Source organism: Cervus elaphus, chromosome 11 (genome assembly GCF_910594005.1).
Source record: "Cervus elaphus chromosome 11, mCerEla1.1, whole genome shotgun sequence".
In the NCBI taxonomy this organism is placed as follows: Eukaryota; Metazoa; Chordata; class Mammalia; order Artiodactyla; family Cervidae; genus Cervus; species Cervus elaphus.
This window is the reverse complement of record NC_057825.1, coordinates 25,013,441-25,026,315: the sequence shown is the minus strand read 5'-3', so window position 1 is coordinate 25,026,315 and position 12,875 is coordinate 25,013,441. Positions and strand designations below refer to the sequence as shown.

Here is a 12,875-nt window from a genome sequence, read left to right as displayed (position 1 = left end):
GAAATTAAAAACACTTGCTTCTTGGAAGAAAAGTTATGACCAACCTAGACAACATATTAAAAGGCAGAGGCATTGCTTTGCCAATAAAGGTCTGTCTAGTCAGTTATGGTTTTTCCAGTGGTCATGTATGGATGTGAGAGTTGTACTATAAATAAAGAAAACTGAACACCAAAGATTTGATGCTTTTGAACTGTGGTGTTGGAGAAGACTTGAACCCTTGGACTGCAAGGAGATCCAACCAGTCCATCCTAAAGGAAATCAGTCCTGAATATTCATTGGAAGGATTGATGCTGAAGCTGAAACTCCAATACTTTGGCCACCTGGTGCAAAGAACTGACTTGTTGGAAAAGACACTGGTACTGGGAAAGATTGAGGGCAGGAGGAGAAGGGGACGACACAGAATGAGATGGTTGGATGGCATCACTGACTCAATGGACTTGAGTTTGAACAAACTCTGGGAGTTGGTGATAGACAGGGAAGCCTGGCGTGCTGCAGTCCACGGGGTTGCAAAGAATCGGACACGACTGAACAACTGAACTAAACTGAACTGACCTGATCATCACTCAGACTCATTCTGAGTCTTCAGTTACATACATTTTCAAAATTATAATTCTGCCTAAATTCTGAGTTTGTGACTTTCTGGGACATTCAGGGTTCAATTCAATGGGCCTTGCTTTCAGAGAAGAAGGGCACATTGTAGGATAGTTAAGATCAAAGCAGAAACTTTGTATAGAGAGGGTGAAAGTTCTGATGGACTCTGATGCCAGTAGCTGTTATTTTCTTTAAAATGTTCACTTCCGGAAAGTATTTAGCATTGTCCTCGAGGAACTTTAAGTATATTAAGGGGCACTGTCTTGACTGAATGTTAGTTTGATAAAAATGGAAACAGGAGACCTATTTCAGGGAGTAGCTCCCACAATGTCCTGGACATGAACTAACAACCATAGGCATTTTCCTTCAGTCTTTTGTTAGTTAGTGATATACAACAGATCATTTTGCTTATTTTGAGCTTTCAGAGTGACTACAAATCATGGTTTGGCCATGTCTCTGGAAAGGGGGTCTTCATTAATCTGGTTGTTGAACATTTGCTGAGTACTCTTAGCAAATCGTGACTCTGGATAGGACACCACTCTGGCCTAAGGGGGAGAATGTGATGATGCTGCTTTCTGGGATGATTCTCCACACAGACAGCAAATTACAGAAGGAAAACCATGATGCAGAGGTGTGAATTCTCTTCCCAGCTCTGACTCCAATCTAGTGCTTGTCCAAGGACTAGTCACTTGCTCCTAGACTTAACCCAACAGAGCAGGTGTGGACTCGGTGACTTTTGAGATTTTTTCCTAGATGTAATGTTCTATAGTCTTATGACTTGAAACAATCTTTAATTTTTAAATGCTATCACTGTTTCCAAGGGGCATAGACTTGGCCTAGTTTTGTGACTTGACATCAGCCCTGGCATGACATTCTGGATTGGAAGAATAAGAATGTTCCTGTTAACGAAATAGCAAGAATGTTTCAAAAGCAAGTCCCCAACACCCCAAACCTTGCCTCCGGTGTAACTTTTTTGCTTTTGCTCTCCTACACCCACCTTTTGTCTGTGACTCATGTTCCATTAAAATGTGTTTAGTGATATTTGTGAGTGTTAGACTTCAAAGTGTTCAACTTTCCTGAGAAATGTATTTTAAAATGTTATCTTTTGATCGCACTTACAGATTGTTACTTAGGGCTGTTTTTGTCTTATTTGGGTCTAGTGAAGGGGACTTCTTGTCACTGTGCTCTCAGATCAACACTCTAAAGTGTGATTGTGTGCATAAGAGGCTGCCTTTGGTGTATACTTGTTCACTATGTAACTATAAGGCCCAGGAACCTCACCTTCAGCTAAGATGACACCTTACAATAGGCGCTCAGAATCTAAAGTTCTTGAGTTTTGGCTACCCACCCACAATACTGGGCACATTTCCTGTCCGATATTGTTCTGAATTATCCACAAAGGAAACATAGGATTATGTCCCTTCAATGGCACAGAAATTACCCAGCTGATAGCAAACACAGAGGTTGCCTCTTTCTCCAAATACTGAATTCCATTTTCTTCACCCGGAGTCTTCGTTGGCAGACTCTCTTCTCATGAGACTCTAACTTGTCATTTGCTCTTGAACTAATTAAATTAAAAATCTTAAAAGGCTAAAGCTAGACGTAAAGTTGAAGATAATTAGACTCATGAGAAAACATGGTTAGTGGTAAAGCAAGTTGTTCGAGGTCACACTGAGATGAGGAGTGCCAGGACTAGAACACATTTGCAATTCTCATGGAGCCCTAGGCATGAGGAGGAGGTGCAGTCCGGGCTGTATCCACACACCCTACATTGCCTCCCAGGGAGTCTAGGTTTTTTCCCCTAAATGAGACTCTTTATTTTTGATGAAATACAAAGTTCCCTTTACCTACAGGGGTGGGATGGGGGGTGGTGGGAGGGAGGTTCAGGAGGAAGGGGATATATGCGTTGTTATTGTTCAGTTGCTAAGTCATGTCCGACTCTTTGTGATCCCATGAACTGCAGCACACCAGGCTTCCCTGTCCTTCACCATCTTCCTGAGTTTGCTCAAACTCATGTCCATTGAGTTGATGATGCCATCCAACCATCTCATCCTCTGCCACCCCTTCTCCTGCCCTCAATCATTCCCAGCATCAGGCTCTTTTCCAATGAGTCGACTCTTCACGTCAGGTGGCCAAAGTGTATACTTATGGCTGATTCATGTTGTTGTATGGGAGAAACCACCACAACATTGTAAAGCAATTATCCTCCAATTAGAAATAATTTAAACAGTTAAAAAAATCTGGACTTTTGATGTACATTTATAAACTTTGAGAACTAACTGCTACTTTAATGGGACTGGCACATTATGAATTTGGGGATGAAGGGTTTTGTGTAGAAGTAGAGATATTTTTGTGCTTCTTTATTTTTTTGGAGGGATAAGGACCAGGCAACTTCTATAGATTATATGAAAGTGAAAGAGTGAAAGTGAAAGTTGCTTAGTCGTCTCCGACTCTTTGCAACCCCATGGACTATACAGCCCGTGGAATTTTCTAGGTCAGAATACTGGAATGGGTAGCCTTTCCCTTCTGCAGGGGATCTTCCCAACCCAGGGACTGAAACCCAGGTATCCTGCATTGCAGGCAGATTCTTTACTAGCTAAGGCACAAGGGAAGTCCAAGAATACTGGAGTGGGTAGTCTATCCCTTCTCCAGAGGATCTTCCCAACCCAGGAATTGAACCAGGGTATCTTGCATTGCAGGCCAATTCTTTACCAACTGAGTTATCAGGAAAGTCCACAGATTATGTAAGTTAGGTTATTTTCTAAAGGTAAGTGAAATCTAGTCATAAGTGGTGGGGGTGTAGATCTGCTTCATCCTCAAAACTCTGTGCCCATAGATCCTTCTCTCTAGGTGCCCACGTAACCATGGAGGATTAGGATCTATTTCAAGAGGATAAACCATAAAGGAGACCAACTTAAGCAGAACTCCTTTTCCTTTTTAAAGAATTTAGCTCAGAAGTCCATAAGAACCCTCCTCCCTTCTCTTCCACATTTCTGGATCATGAGACTCCACATCTTTCTGTGATTCCCTCCATTAAAGCACTTATCATGTGCTACAAATGTCTATTTATTTGCTTCCTCCCACCCAGCTTTTTGAAGTCAGGGACTAAGTCTCCTTTTTGTGCCCATACAGTATTTAGCAGAGTGCTTGAGACATCACACATATTGAAATAAATATTTCAATAAGTGAATAAATGAGCAAATATGCAGTTGTATATAGAAAACACTGGGCTAGTCAATAAGTCTGTTTGGGTTTTTTCAGATGATCTTATGGGAAAACCCAAATGAACTTTCCGGACAATCCAATGTTCTCCTGGGTCTTTTGAGAAGTAGCTGTCAAGACAGGATTAAGGGTGGAAATGCTTAATTATGGAAAACACTGAGAGGAAATAGAGAGGGAGCTGGGAAAAGTTGGAAGTGCATCAGACTTTTGGACATCTGACCTGGAGTGAAGGAGAAGAAAGAAATGGGGTGGGCTTGGTAGAAGCATCCTAATGTGTGGAGCAGCCTAAGGAAAGTGGGGTGTAAGGACATGGGAGAGTCCTCAAGCCAATCCTAGCCACCCAAGGAGTACTAAGTCTCCTTGGGACAAGCCTGTCTTGCTGTCTGCATAGCCTTGTGGGAAGTCAGGCAAAGGCTTCAGAGCATAGCAGCTGGGGAACCATTTATAATCGCTTTAACCGGAGGTCTGTGAGTGTCTTCCTAATAGTTGAGCCCCATACGGAGGATTTTTGCCTTGTTTCTGAGAGCTGCTTGGGGGGACAGAGGTTTTATGGGTTGCTGGAGAGCTTGACAGCGGTAAAGAAATGACTGAGCTCCCTGGACACTGATTCTGCTTGCTTTTCACTAGCTGAGGATGTGGCCTTACTGGTGCTATTTGTAAATATAAATGTAATGTGAAAGAGCACTGAATACTGTTGTAAGCTGCTCAGGGACAGAGATGTTTGCTTGTGTGTAAAAGGGCAGGAAGTGGCACGCTTGTCTTGTTCCTGATCTGGGAGGAAAGGCTTTCAGCTTTTACACCTCAACTTAATCAATAAATAAAATGAAAGGGCAAAGATGCAGCAAGACTGTGGCTTCTTTCTCAGTCCTGAGGGCACCTCACCTGCCACGAGAGGCAGGAGATCTGTTGCAGACACCAGGTCAAGGAAAGTGAAAGTGAAAGTCACTAAGTCGTGTCCTACTCTTTGTGACATCAGGGACTATACAGTTCATGGAATTCTCCAGGCCAGAATACTAGAGTGGGTAGCCTTTGCCTTCTCCAGGGAATCTTCCCAACCAAGTAATTGAACCCAGGTATCCCACATTGCAAGCAGATTCTTTACCAGCTGAGCCACAAAGGAGACCTAAGAATACTAGAGTGGGTAGCCTATCCCTTCTCCAGCGGATCTTCCTGACCCAGGAATCAAACCAGGGTCTCCTGCATTGCAAGCAGACTCTTTACCAACTGAGCTATCAGGGAAGCAGGTCAAAGAAAGGCTGCAGACAAGCAAACACCTGCTCTGTACAGTGCTATGGTGACCTTGCTTTGGTCCACACAGAGTTCCTGGCTAAGTAATGTGTGTGAGTGTGCCCAGTTGCTCAGTCGTGTCCCACTCTTTGTGACTCCATGGACTGTAGCCCACCAGGCTCCTCTGCCAATGGATAAGTAAACTGGGTAATAAAGCACATGCATGTTAGGAGGGCTCTTCCATCCACCCTTCCCACCTGAACGGTTGCCCTTCCTTTGGTGTAGTGTCTACTTTTTATGTTCATAGCATTCTGCTCACTCTTTCTGGTCCTTGTTTTCTTATCTTGTCTGACTTCTGCACATTTGATATGCAGGTCTGGTTTTATAGTTTAACCTCACGTGAGCTCAGTGCCTGGCACATAAAAGATAACCCTCAGTGACAAAAACCACTTAATCATTTGTGAACTCATTCTGTTTCCTTAACTCACACTTCTGCATTCTTTGTTTCACTCCAAATATTCATACATATAGGCATGGTTAATAGTGGTTCCGTCGCTAAGTCGTGTCTGACTCTGGGGACCCCATGGACTGGAGCCTGCCAGGCTCCTCTGTCCATGATATTTCATGACAGGTGTAACTGTAATGTTTTTCCTTCCCAGTAGTTCAGTGGATACAGTGAGCTCTCTCTATGATTTCAGGCTTTAGTTTCAGTCAGGTGCATTGAGTGCCCTAGCCTCTGAGAGACAGGGGAGGAGTAATCAGGACATGCTTGGTGAAGAGGCAGCATTTGAACTGGTCTTGCATGGGGAAGTATGACCTGGATGGGGCTTCCCAGGTGGTTCAGCGGTAAAGAATCCATGCACCAATTCAGGAGACATGGGTTTGATCCCTGGGTCAGGAAGATTCCCTGGAGAAGGAAATGGCAATCCACTCCAGCATTTTTGCCTGGAAAATCCCATGGACAGAGGAGCCTGATGGGGCTACAGTCCACGGGGTCACAAAGAGTGGGACACGACCGAGCTCTCACTCATGATCTGTATGCAAGATATGTTTGTCCCATGACTCAGAAGTGGTGGAGCTTGGATATTAATGCAGGTCTCACTGACTGAATTCCATGGTCTTTCAAGTATTGAAGTTTCTTCTCTTCTTTAGCCCCTTCTTAGATTTGCTCCTGAGGTTCAAGGCTGGCTTTTAACAGAAAAATTTCTTTTCAGGGCCAGCTTCTTGGGACAAGCAATACTTAACTGGCTTGTTGCCTCAGTGTAGCATTTAGCAATTCACTTAAAGTATCTTAAAGTAAGTAATAATAACCAAAAGTAACTGCCTGTGAACATTCTCAATTTCTCTGGGATCCTGAATTCTGGATTTTCTTCTATTCAGTAAGGGAAATGTATTGCCCCTTTATCTTCCCTTGTCTTCCTGAGTGTTTGTGCTGTCAGAATCTCTGCAGACCAGGACACTTTTCTAGAATGATCTTGTTTTATTTAACCTAAAAATGTGGTGGTGGTGGTTTAGTTGCTAAGTCATGTCCAACCCGTCGGGCTCCTCTGTCCATGGGATTCCCCCACGTAAGAATACTAGAGTGGGTTGTCATTTCCTTCTCCCAGGGATGGATCTTCCCAACCCAAGGATCAAACCTGCATCTCCTAGGTTGGCAGGTGGATTCTTTACTATTTGAGTCACCAGGGACTCTCCTCAACCCAAAATGTATTATGCTGGAAATCCTAGGAGGTTCAAAATTACTTAAGTCATTTCCCTTTCCTCGAAGAGCCTGTTTAGTTATAGGAACCAGACGCATACATGTTATGCTCAACATGTTATATGACAGGCGCTCTTCTAACCAGTCAAGGTAAGAGTGCCTCTAATTTCAGAAGGACCTAATAGCTAATGTTCTTACCATCTCAGTTTTATAGATTAGGAATCTGAGGTACAGAGATATTAAGTAACTTATCCAAGATCAGGTGGGTAGTAGAATAATAAAGCAGAATTTAAATCCCAGAAGATTGATCTCAGAGCCCACACTCTTAACCCTGTCCATGGCTCTGCTGCCTCCCCTTAAGCAAGGCCACCCTGCATTCCAAAGTGAGAGCATAATAATTACAGTCTAATTAATGGTGTTGAAAATCTGATTTAGATGAGTTCAGAAGGTGGAAAGCTAAAAAAAATAATAATCCTTCCCACCTACAAAGGTTGACACGATATATAGGATTTCAACTTATTATCTCTTCGTTAATCTATTCCCAAATGAGAGCTATTTGAGAATTCCACATAATACTTCAAACTTCCCACCTGGCTTTCTGAGAAAATATGTAGTGATTCAGAGGTCTGTCATGGGAAGAACCAGGAGTCCAGGCAACTTTAGTTGAGTTTGAAGCACCTTCAATTGTCTGAGTGTATGGCTTCACTCTGCCTTGAGTTCCTTCTTGGTAAAATAGACACAATACTGGGCTACAGAGAAAGCAATTGGATCTATACAGGAAGAAACATTAATATTCTTTAATAGAAAATCTTAGAGATATATAAAATATGTTACCAATACCCATACTTTCAATAGTTTGCCCTCTTTGAATCTGGTGTATGAATAGCTTTAAAAGCCTATTCAAAATTTCTGAGCTCAATTTGTGAATTTTAAAAATTCGACCTCCAAAATGTATCTACTCTGCTGACCCATTCTTCCTTTCCTATTGGTACCTTATGTTAAAAAACTGAAGTACAGCTACGCTATTTTCTCTTTATTCTTAACAGAAGTTTATTCTAAGCCAACCTAAATGTATAGATCAAAATTCACCTTCTGAGTCCTCATGTATATCAAATATGTCATCCTTCATATAAAATATTTCAAAGAATTTAGACCAAACTCTATGGCTCATAAGACCTTGTGTTTGATGATCTCCTACATAAGAAGTCTCCTTCAGCTCTATTGAACTTTTTCCCCGTCTGAAAATGGATCCCATGTGTTTCATTCCATTTCTAGTCCCTGAAATTATATTACTCCATCTAGGCCCATTTAAAACTGTAACTTTCTTCAGAAGATTTTTATCATCCTTCCAAATTAGCATGATCTTTCCCTCCTTTAGGCATGCATGCCACATTTCATGTTTTGCTGTTTGCCACTTTTTAATTTCCCTTGTGTTAGAGTAATTTGTAATGATCTCATCATCTAGATACTGCACTCCTGACCTCTTGTTCCTTTCTACTTTTTCCCACAGTACTTATCACAAATGAGTTGTCACCAGATTTCTGGTGAGATGCTCTCAATTTTCTTTTCTGAACTCTTTATGTTGACTTCTATTTGAGGGACAGTTTTAAGGCTTAAGATTGCCAGGATTTTTGCATCAAACAAGGGTTCAGATAGGAAACTCAAATTCCTCCTTTACTGTTGTAATCCAATAGAAAAAAAAAGCATCTATGAAACTAATAAGGTTCCATGGGATGTGAAAGACAAAAAAGACATTGCAAGAAAGCTTGGAGTAATAAAAAAAAAAGTGAGGACTTTCGGCCTAGAACTTGAAGGGTAAGGTCGTAATATTAATATTGGGTCACTGTCGCTTCTGAAGAAAGAATACCTGCTTTAGCTGCAGATGGTGTGAACAGTACATAGCAAAATGTTTGTGGATGAGTAACATAAGAGATATGGACATTATTAATATAATAATATACCCCTAAAGTCTATTAGGTAAACTCAGTGCTTGCTTTCTGGAGCAAAATTCTGTCTTTATTTAAAAAAAATCAACCATTTGAAGCCTGTACTCTTTTACTGATTTTGCTCAAGAAGAGAACTTTAAAATAGCCTTCCTCTTAGACTCGTTGTATGGCAGCTGTGCAGTTCCTTGGTCCATTTCTGGATTAAGCTGTAGATCATGTGGAAGTATTTTTTGAAAACCAGCTTGGGGGCAGCAATAAACTACACCTCATCATGCAGGCTTATAACTATGACTTTTTTTCTCCTATGCTGATCTGAATTGCTTTTGTCTTCCCAATTCTGTGGCAGAGTGAAGAATTGGAGCACAAAGGAATGCTTGAAATGCAGTTTGTTATTTGGGAAATAGAGTTGAACCTGACAAGGATTCTAGAAACAGGTAAATAAAAACTATAATCAACATGTGATCTTGTAAAAGACTTGCTATCTTATGAAGTCTCAGTTTTCACATTTTTTAGATGGGGATGTTAATAAAAATACCCACTCCATAGCATTGTTTTGAGGGCAAAATGAGATATGGTATAAAAGTTAGGTATGTTTTAACTGCATTATTAAGCAAATTATGGAGAAGGCAATGACACCCCACTCTAGTACTCTTGCCTGGAAAATCCCTTGTATAGAGGAGCCTGGTAGGCTGCAGTCCATGGGGTCGCGAAGAGTCAGACACGACTGAACGACTTCACTTTCACTTTTCACTTTCATGCATTGGAGAAGGAAATGGCAACCCACTTCAGTGTTCCTGCCTGGAGAATCCCAGGGTCAGGGGAGCTGGGTGGGCTGCCATCTATGGGTCACACAGAGTTGGACACGACTGAAGTGACTTAGCAGCAGCAGGGTTTCCCTGATAGCTCAGTTTGTAAAGAATCCACCTGCAATGCAGGAGACCTGAGTTTGATCCCTGGGTTGGGAAGATCCTCTGGAGAAGGGAAATGCTACCCACTCCAGTATTCTGACCTAGAGAATTCCACGAACTGGGATCCATGGGGTTGCAAAGAGTCAGACATGACTGAGTGACTTTCACTTTCATTTTCATGGTAAATTTATATAGTAGCATGCCATGCGCCATTTAAATAATACTATAGAATAATGACACAAAAAGCTATCAGTGAAAAAAGAAGTGACGACATTAACCCCAAACTCATCATTTGTGCTTGTGTGACTGGGTCTGTAGAAACCTTCATTTATTTTGATTTTTCAAGAAGCATCAACTCTCCACCCATAAACAAGAGACAGGGGAACTTGAAGACATATTCTGAACTTATATGACTCCAGATTCACTGATGGGTGTTTACACTCAGTACTGTTTCATGCAATGTACAGGACTGTGGTTAAGACAGAAAGCTGTCCACCAAATATTTACTCCCCTTCCTGGACATTGTAGAACTAGGTGCCTAACGGTTTGACAGCTCTGCAAACCTACTCCCACCTCCTTGTACAGACAAGTACCTGGCAAATATGAGCAAAAATAATATGCCATTTCCAGACTTGACCCCTAAATACTCATGCTCCTTCATGTTTTTTTCTCTCTTCTGGCTGTCCACAGTGGATGAGGTGATTCTAAAAATCACATGTCCAAGATAATAAAGTTTCTGATAGCCTAGGTCTTTGAAGGGGTGCCTGGAGAGGAGCCATTCCACTGACCTTTATACTAGTCTAAGACCGGAAAAGGGTCTATTGTGCTTGACATGGTATTTACTTTAGGGCTTAGCTGTTATAGCAGTCTGCCTACCATAACTAATACACTGGAATTTGATAGTTTACCTTTTTGATATTTTCCAAGCCCTGAGCACAATGTTATATTTTATTTCCTGCTATGAAAGAAAGAAAAAAAAATCCAATCTCATACTGAGTATTACTGAGACAATTTTCTAGCTATATTTGGTTATCTCTGACTCTTACTGGCTGCTCCCACAGAGGTTACTCAAGCAATTTTCTCGACTTGTTTTCATTTTATAAGATCTTCTGATCAAAGTTCTTAAATATATATTTAAAGTGCTTTCATGATAGATACAAATATAAATCTTTTCTAAGTAATTTTCCATCTCTCTCATTAAAAAAATTATATCAGGATGTGGGAAAGAGAGCACATAATCAAAAGGATAAAGTAAGAAATGACCTTGAATACAAAGTTTATGTCTTTCATCAACCTTCTCCATGAGCTTTAGTGAGATATTTAATTTTATAAGGAACTGTTCTGTGCACTAAAGTGGAATGCATAATTTAAGTTCCCTAAGAAATTCTTTCAGCCTTTTTTTTGTTTTGTTTTGTTTTAGTTCTTGGCAGACAGCCAAAACTTGAAATAAGAATTATAGATTCTGAACAGTATTAAGGGGAAAATTTAGGAATGTGCTATATTCCTACATTTTAGATTTCAATTTTTTAAAATAAAGTAAGGAAATGAGAATACCTCACCTTTTTCACTGAAAAGAAATGGGCATTGTGATCCTTTGAAGATGAGACATGAATCATTTATGGGGTCCTTGGAGATACTGGGTTATTTGCCAAGCTATTTCCTGGGCTTAATACTCTATTCTAACTTGAACCATTATAACATTTCAGTTTTTTGACATCTTCCAAATGTATTTATCTTTCAAAAAATGTCTGTTTCCCCCCTTTCCCTGCTGGAATAAAGTTGTCATGTTTGGTTGCTTTTGCCAAATGACCCCTCCTCATAAACCTGATGACTTTTTCTTTTTGGCCACTTAAAAGCATTCAACACTTTTTGTCTGTCTTTTTCTTTCCTTGAATTTTCTGATACTATTTAAATCTTGTTTTTTCATCTAGACCCCAGGTATTCAGAAGCCCTTCTATATTCTAGAGCTTAAAATAAGCCAAGAGCTGAGTGAGTGTGAGCTCTGGGGACAAATCAAGAAAGGAAATTTCCTCTAGTCCCTCCATCACTGACTAAAAACCAGAAATTAACCGTTATTGAATGATTAGTTTCTCATGAAAAAATCCATTTATATGGGGGCATCTTAGTACATTTTAATATTGGTTTTATTCACTTTGGAATTTCTTTAAAATTCCATTTATACTGCATATGTCTGCTACAGGAGTGAAAAGACATCTCTCAGGCAAAAATGCCTTTCTTGACGAGGTATTGTTTATGGAACCCCTCCTTTGTTGCGAGCCCTGGGGTCAGAGTTGCAGTCAGCGATGGACAGATGAATGTGAAGAGACAGAGGTAGTAATGCTAATGAAGTTCTCTGAGTTTTCAGAAAGCATACTATCTGTTAAAGATAGAACGATAATTACAATTACCCAGACACAAAGCAGGATTTTGATAAGTGACATAACGGAGTATCTAAGCTGTTATTTCTAAAGGGAGAAAAAGTTTATACCCAATTGAGATAGAAGTTTTCAGTAAGTAGTAGCGTCTGAGAGTAGCCTTGTAGGATGCAGGCACTAAAAGCAAAGCAAGAGGATTACATTTGATTCTGATTTGAAATTAGATGAGAAAAAACAACCCAGGGACATCTGTGATTATTCTGACTGACCATAATTAGAGTTAAAGTGAGGGAGAGGGATCTAATTAATTAAAATAGGTCCTAGGGATTTCCACTTTGCAAAGCTTTCAAAATCCGTTTAGGCATTGTTACTTCTCAGGCGCCCTCCTTGTTGTTCTTTTTCCATCTTCAGTATCACGTGTTATGCTGTATCACTTCTGTTGGTACATTTGCCACTCCATTTGGGCATTTATTTTTTGGGGGTATTTAAAAAGCATTTATTCTTTTTATATTCTTTTTTTAAGTTATATTTTTAATTGGAGAATAATTGCTTTACAATTGTGTGTTGACTTCTGCCATATAACAACATGAATCAGCCATAAATATACATATGTCCCCACCCTCTTGAACCTTCTCCCCACTTCTTACCCCATCCCACCCCTCTAGGCTGTCACAGACTACTGTGTTGAGCTTCCTGTGTTATATAGCAACTTCCTTTTAGCTATCTATTTTACATATGGTAATGTATGTTTCAATGGTACTCTCTCAATTCGTCCCACCCCTTCCTTCTCACACTGTGTCCAATGTCTGTTCTCTATGTCTGTGTCTCTATTCTTGCCCTGCAAATAGGTTTATCAGTACCATTTTTCTAGATTCAACTACCCAGCAATCCCACTACTGGGCATACC

At 40.5% G+C, this 12,875-nt stretch overlaps 1 long non-coding RNA gene across 1 annotated transcript in view; it reads left to right on the top strand.

The window, feature by feature from the left end:
• LOC122703174 overlaps window positions 1-12,875 on the top strand; it is a 175,105-nt gene that overhangs the window by 101,610 nt on the left and 60,620 nt on the right. Inside the window, exon 2 of the long non-coding RNA XR_006343409.1 lies at window positions 9,032-9,119. This is a non-coding gene — a long non-coding RNA (uncharacterized LOC122703174). The remainder of the gene's footprint in view (window positions 1-9,031; window positions 9,120-12,875) is intronic.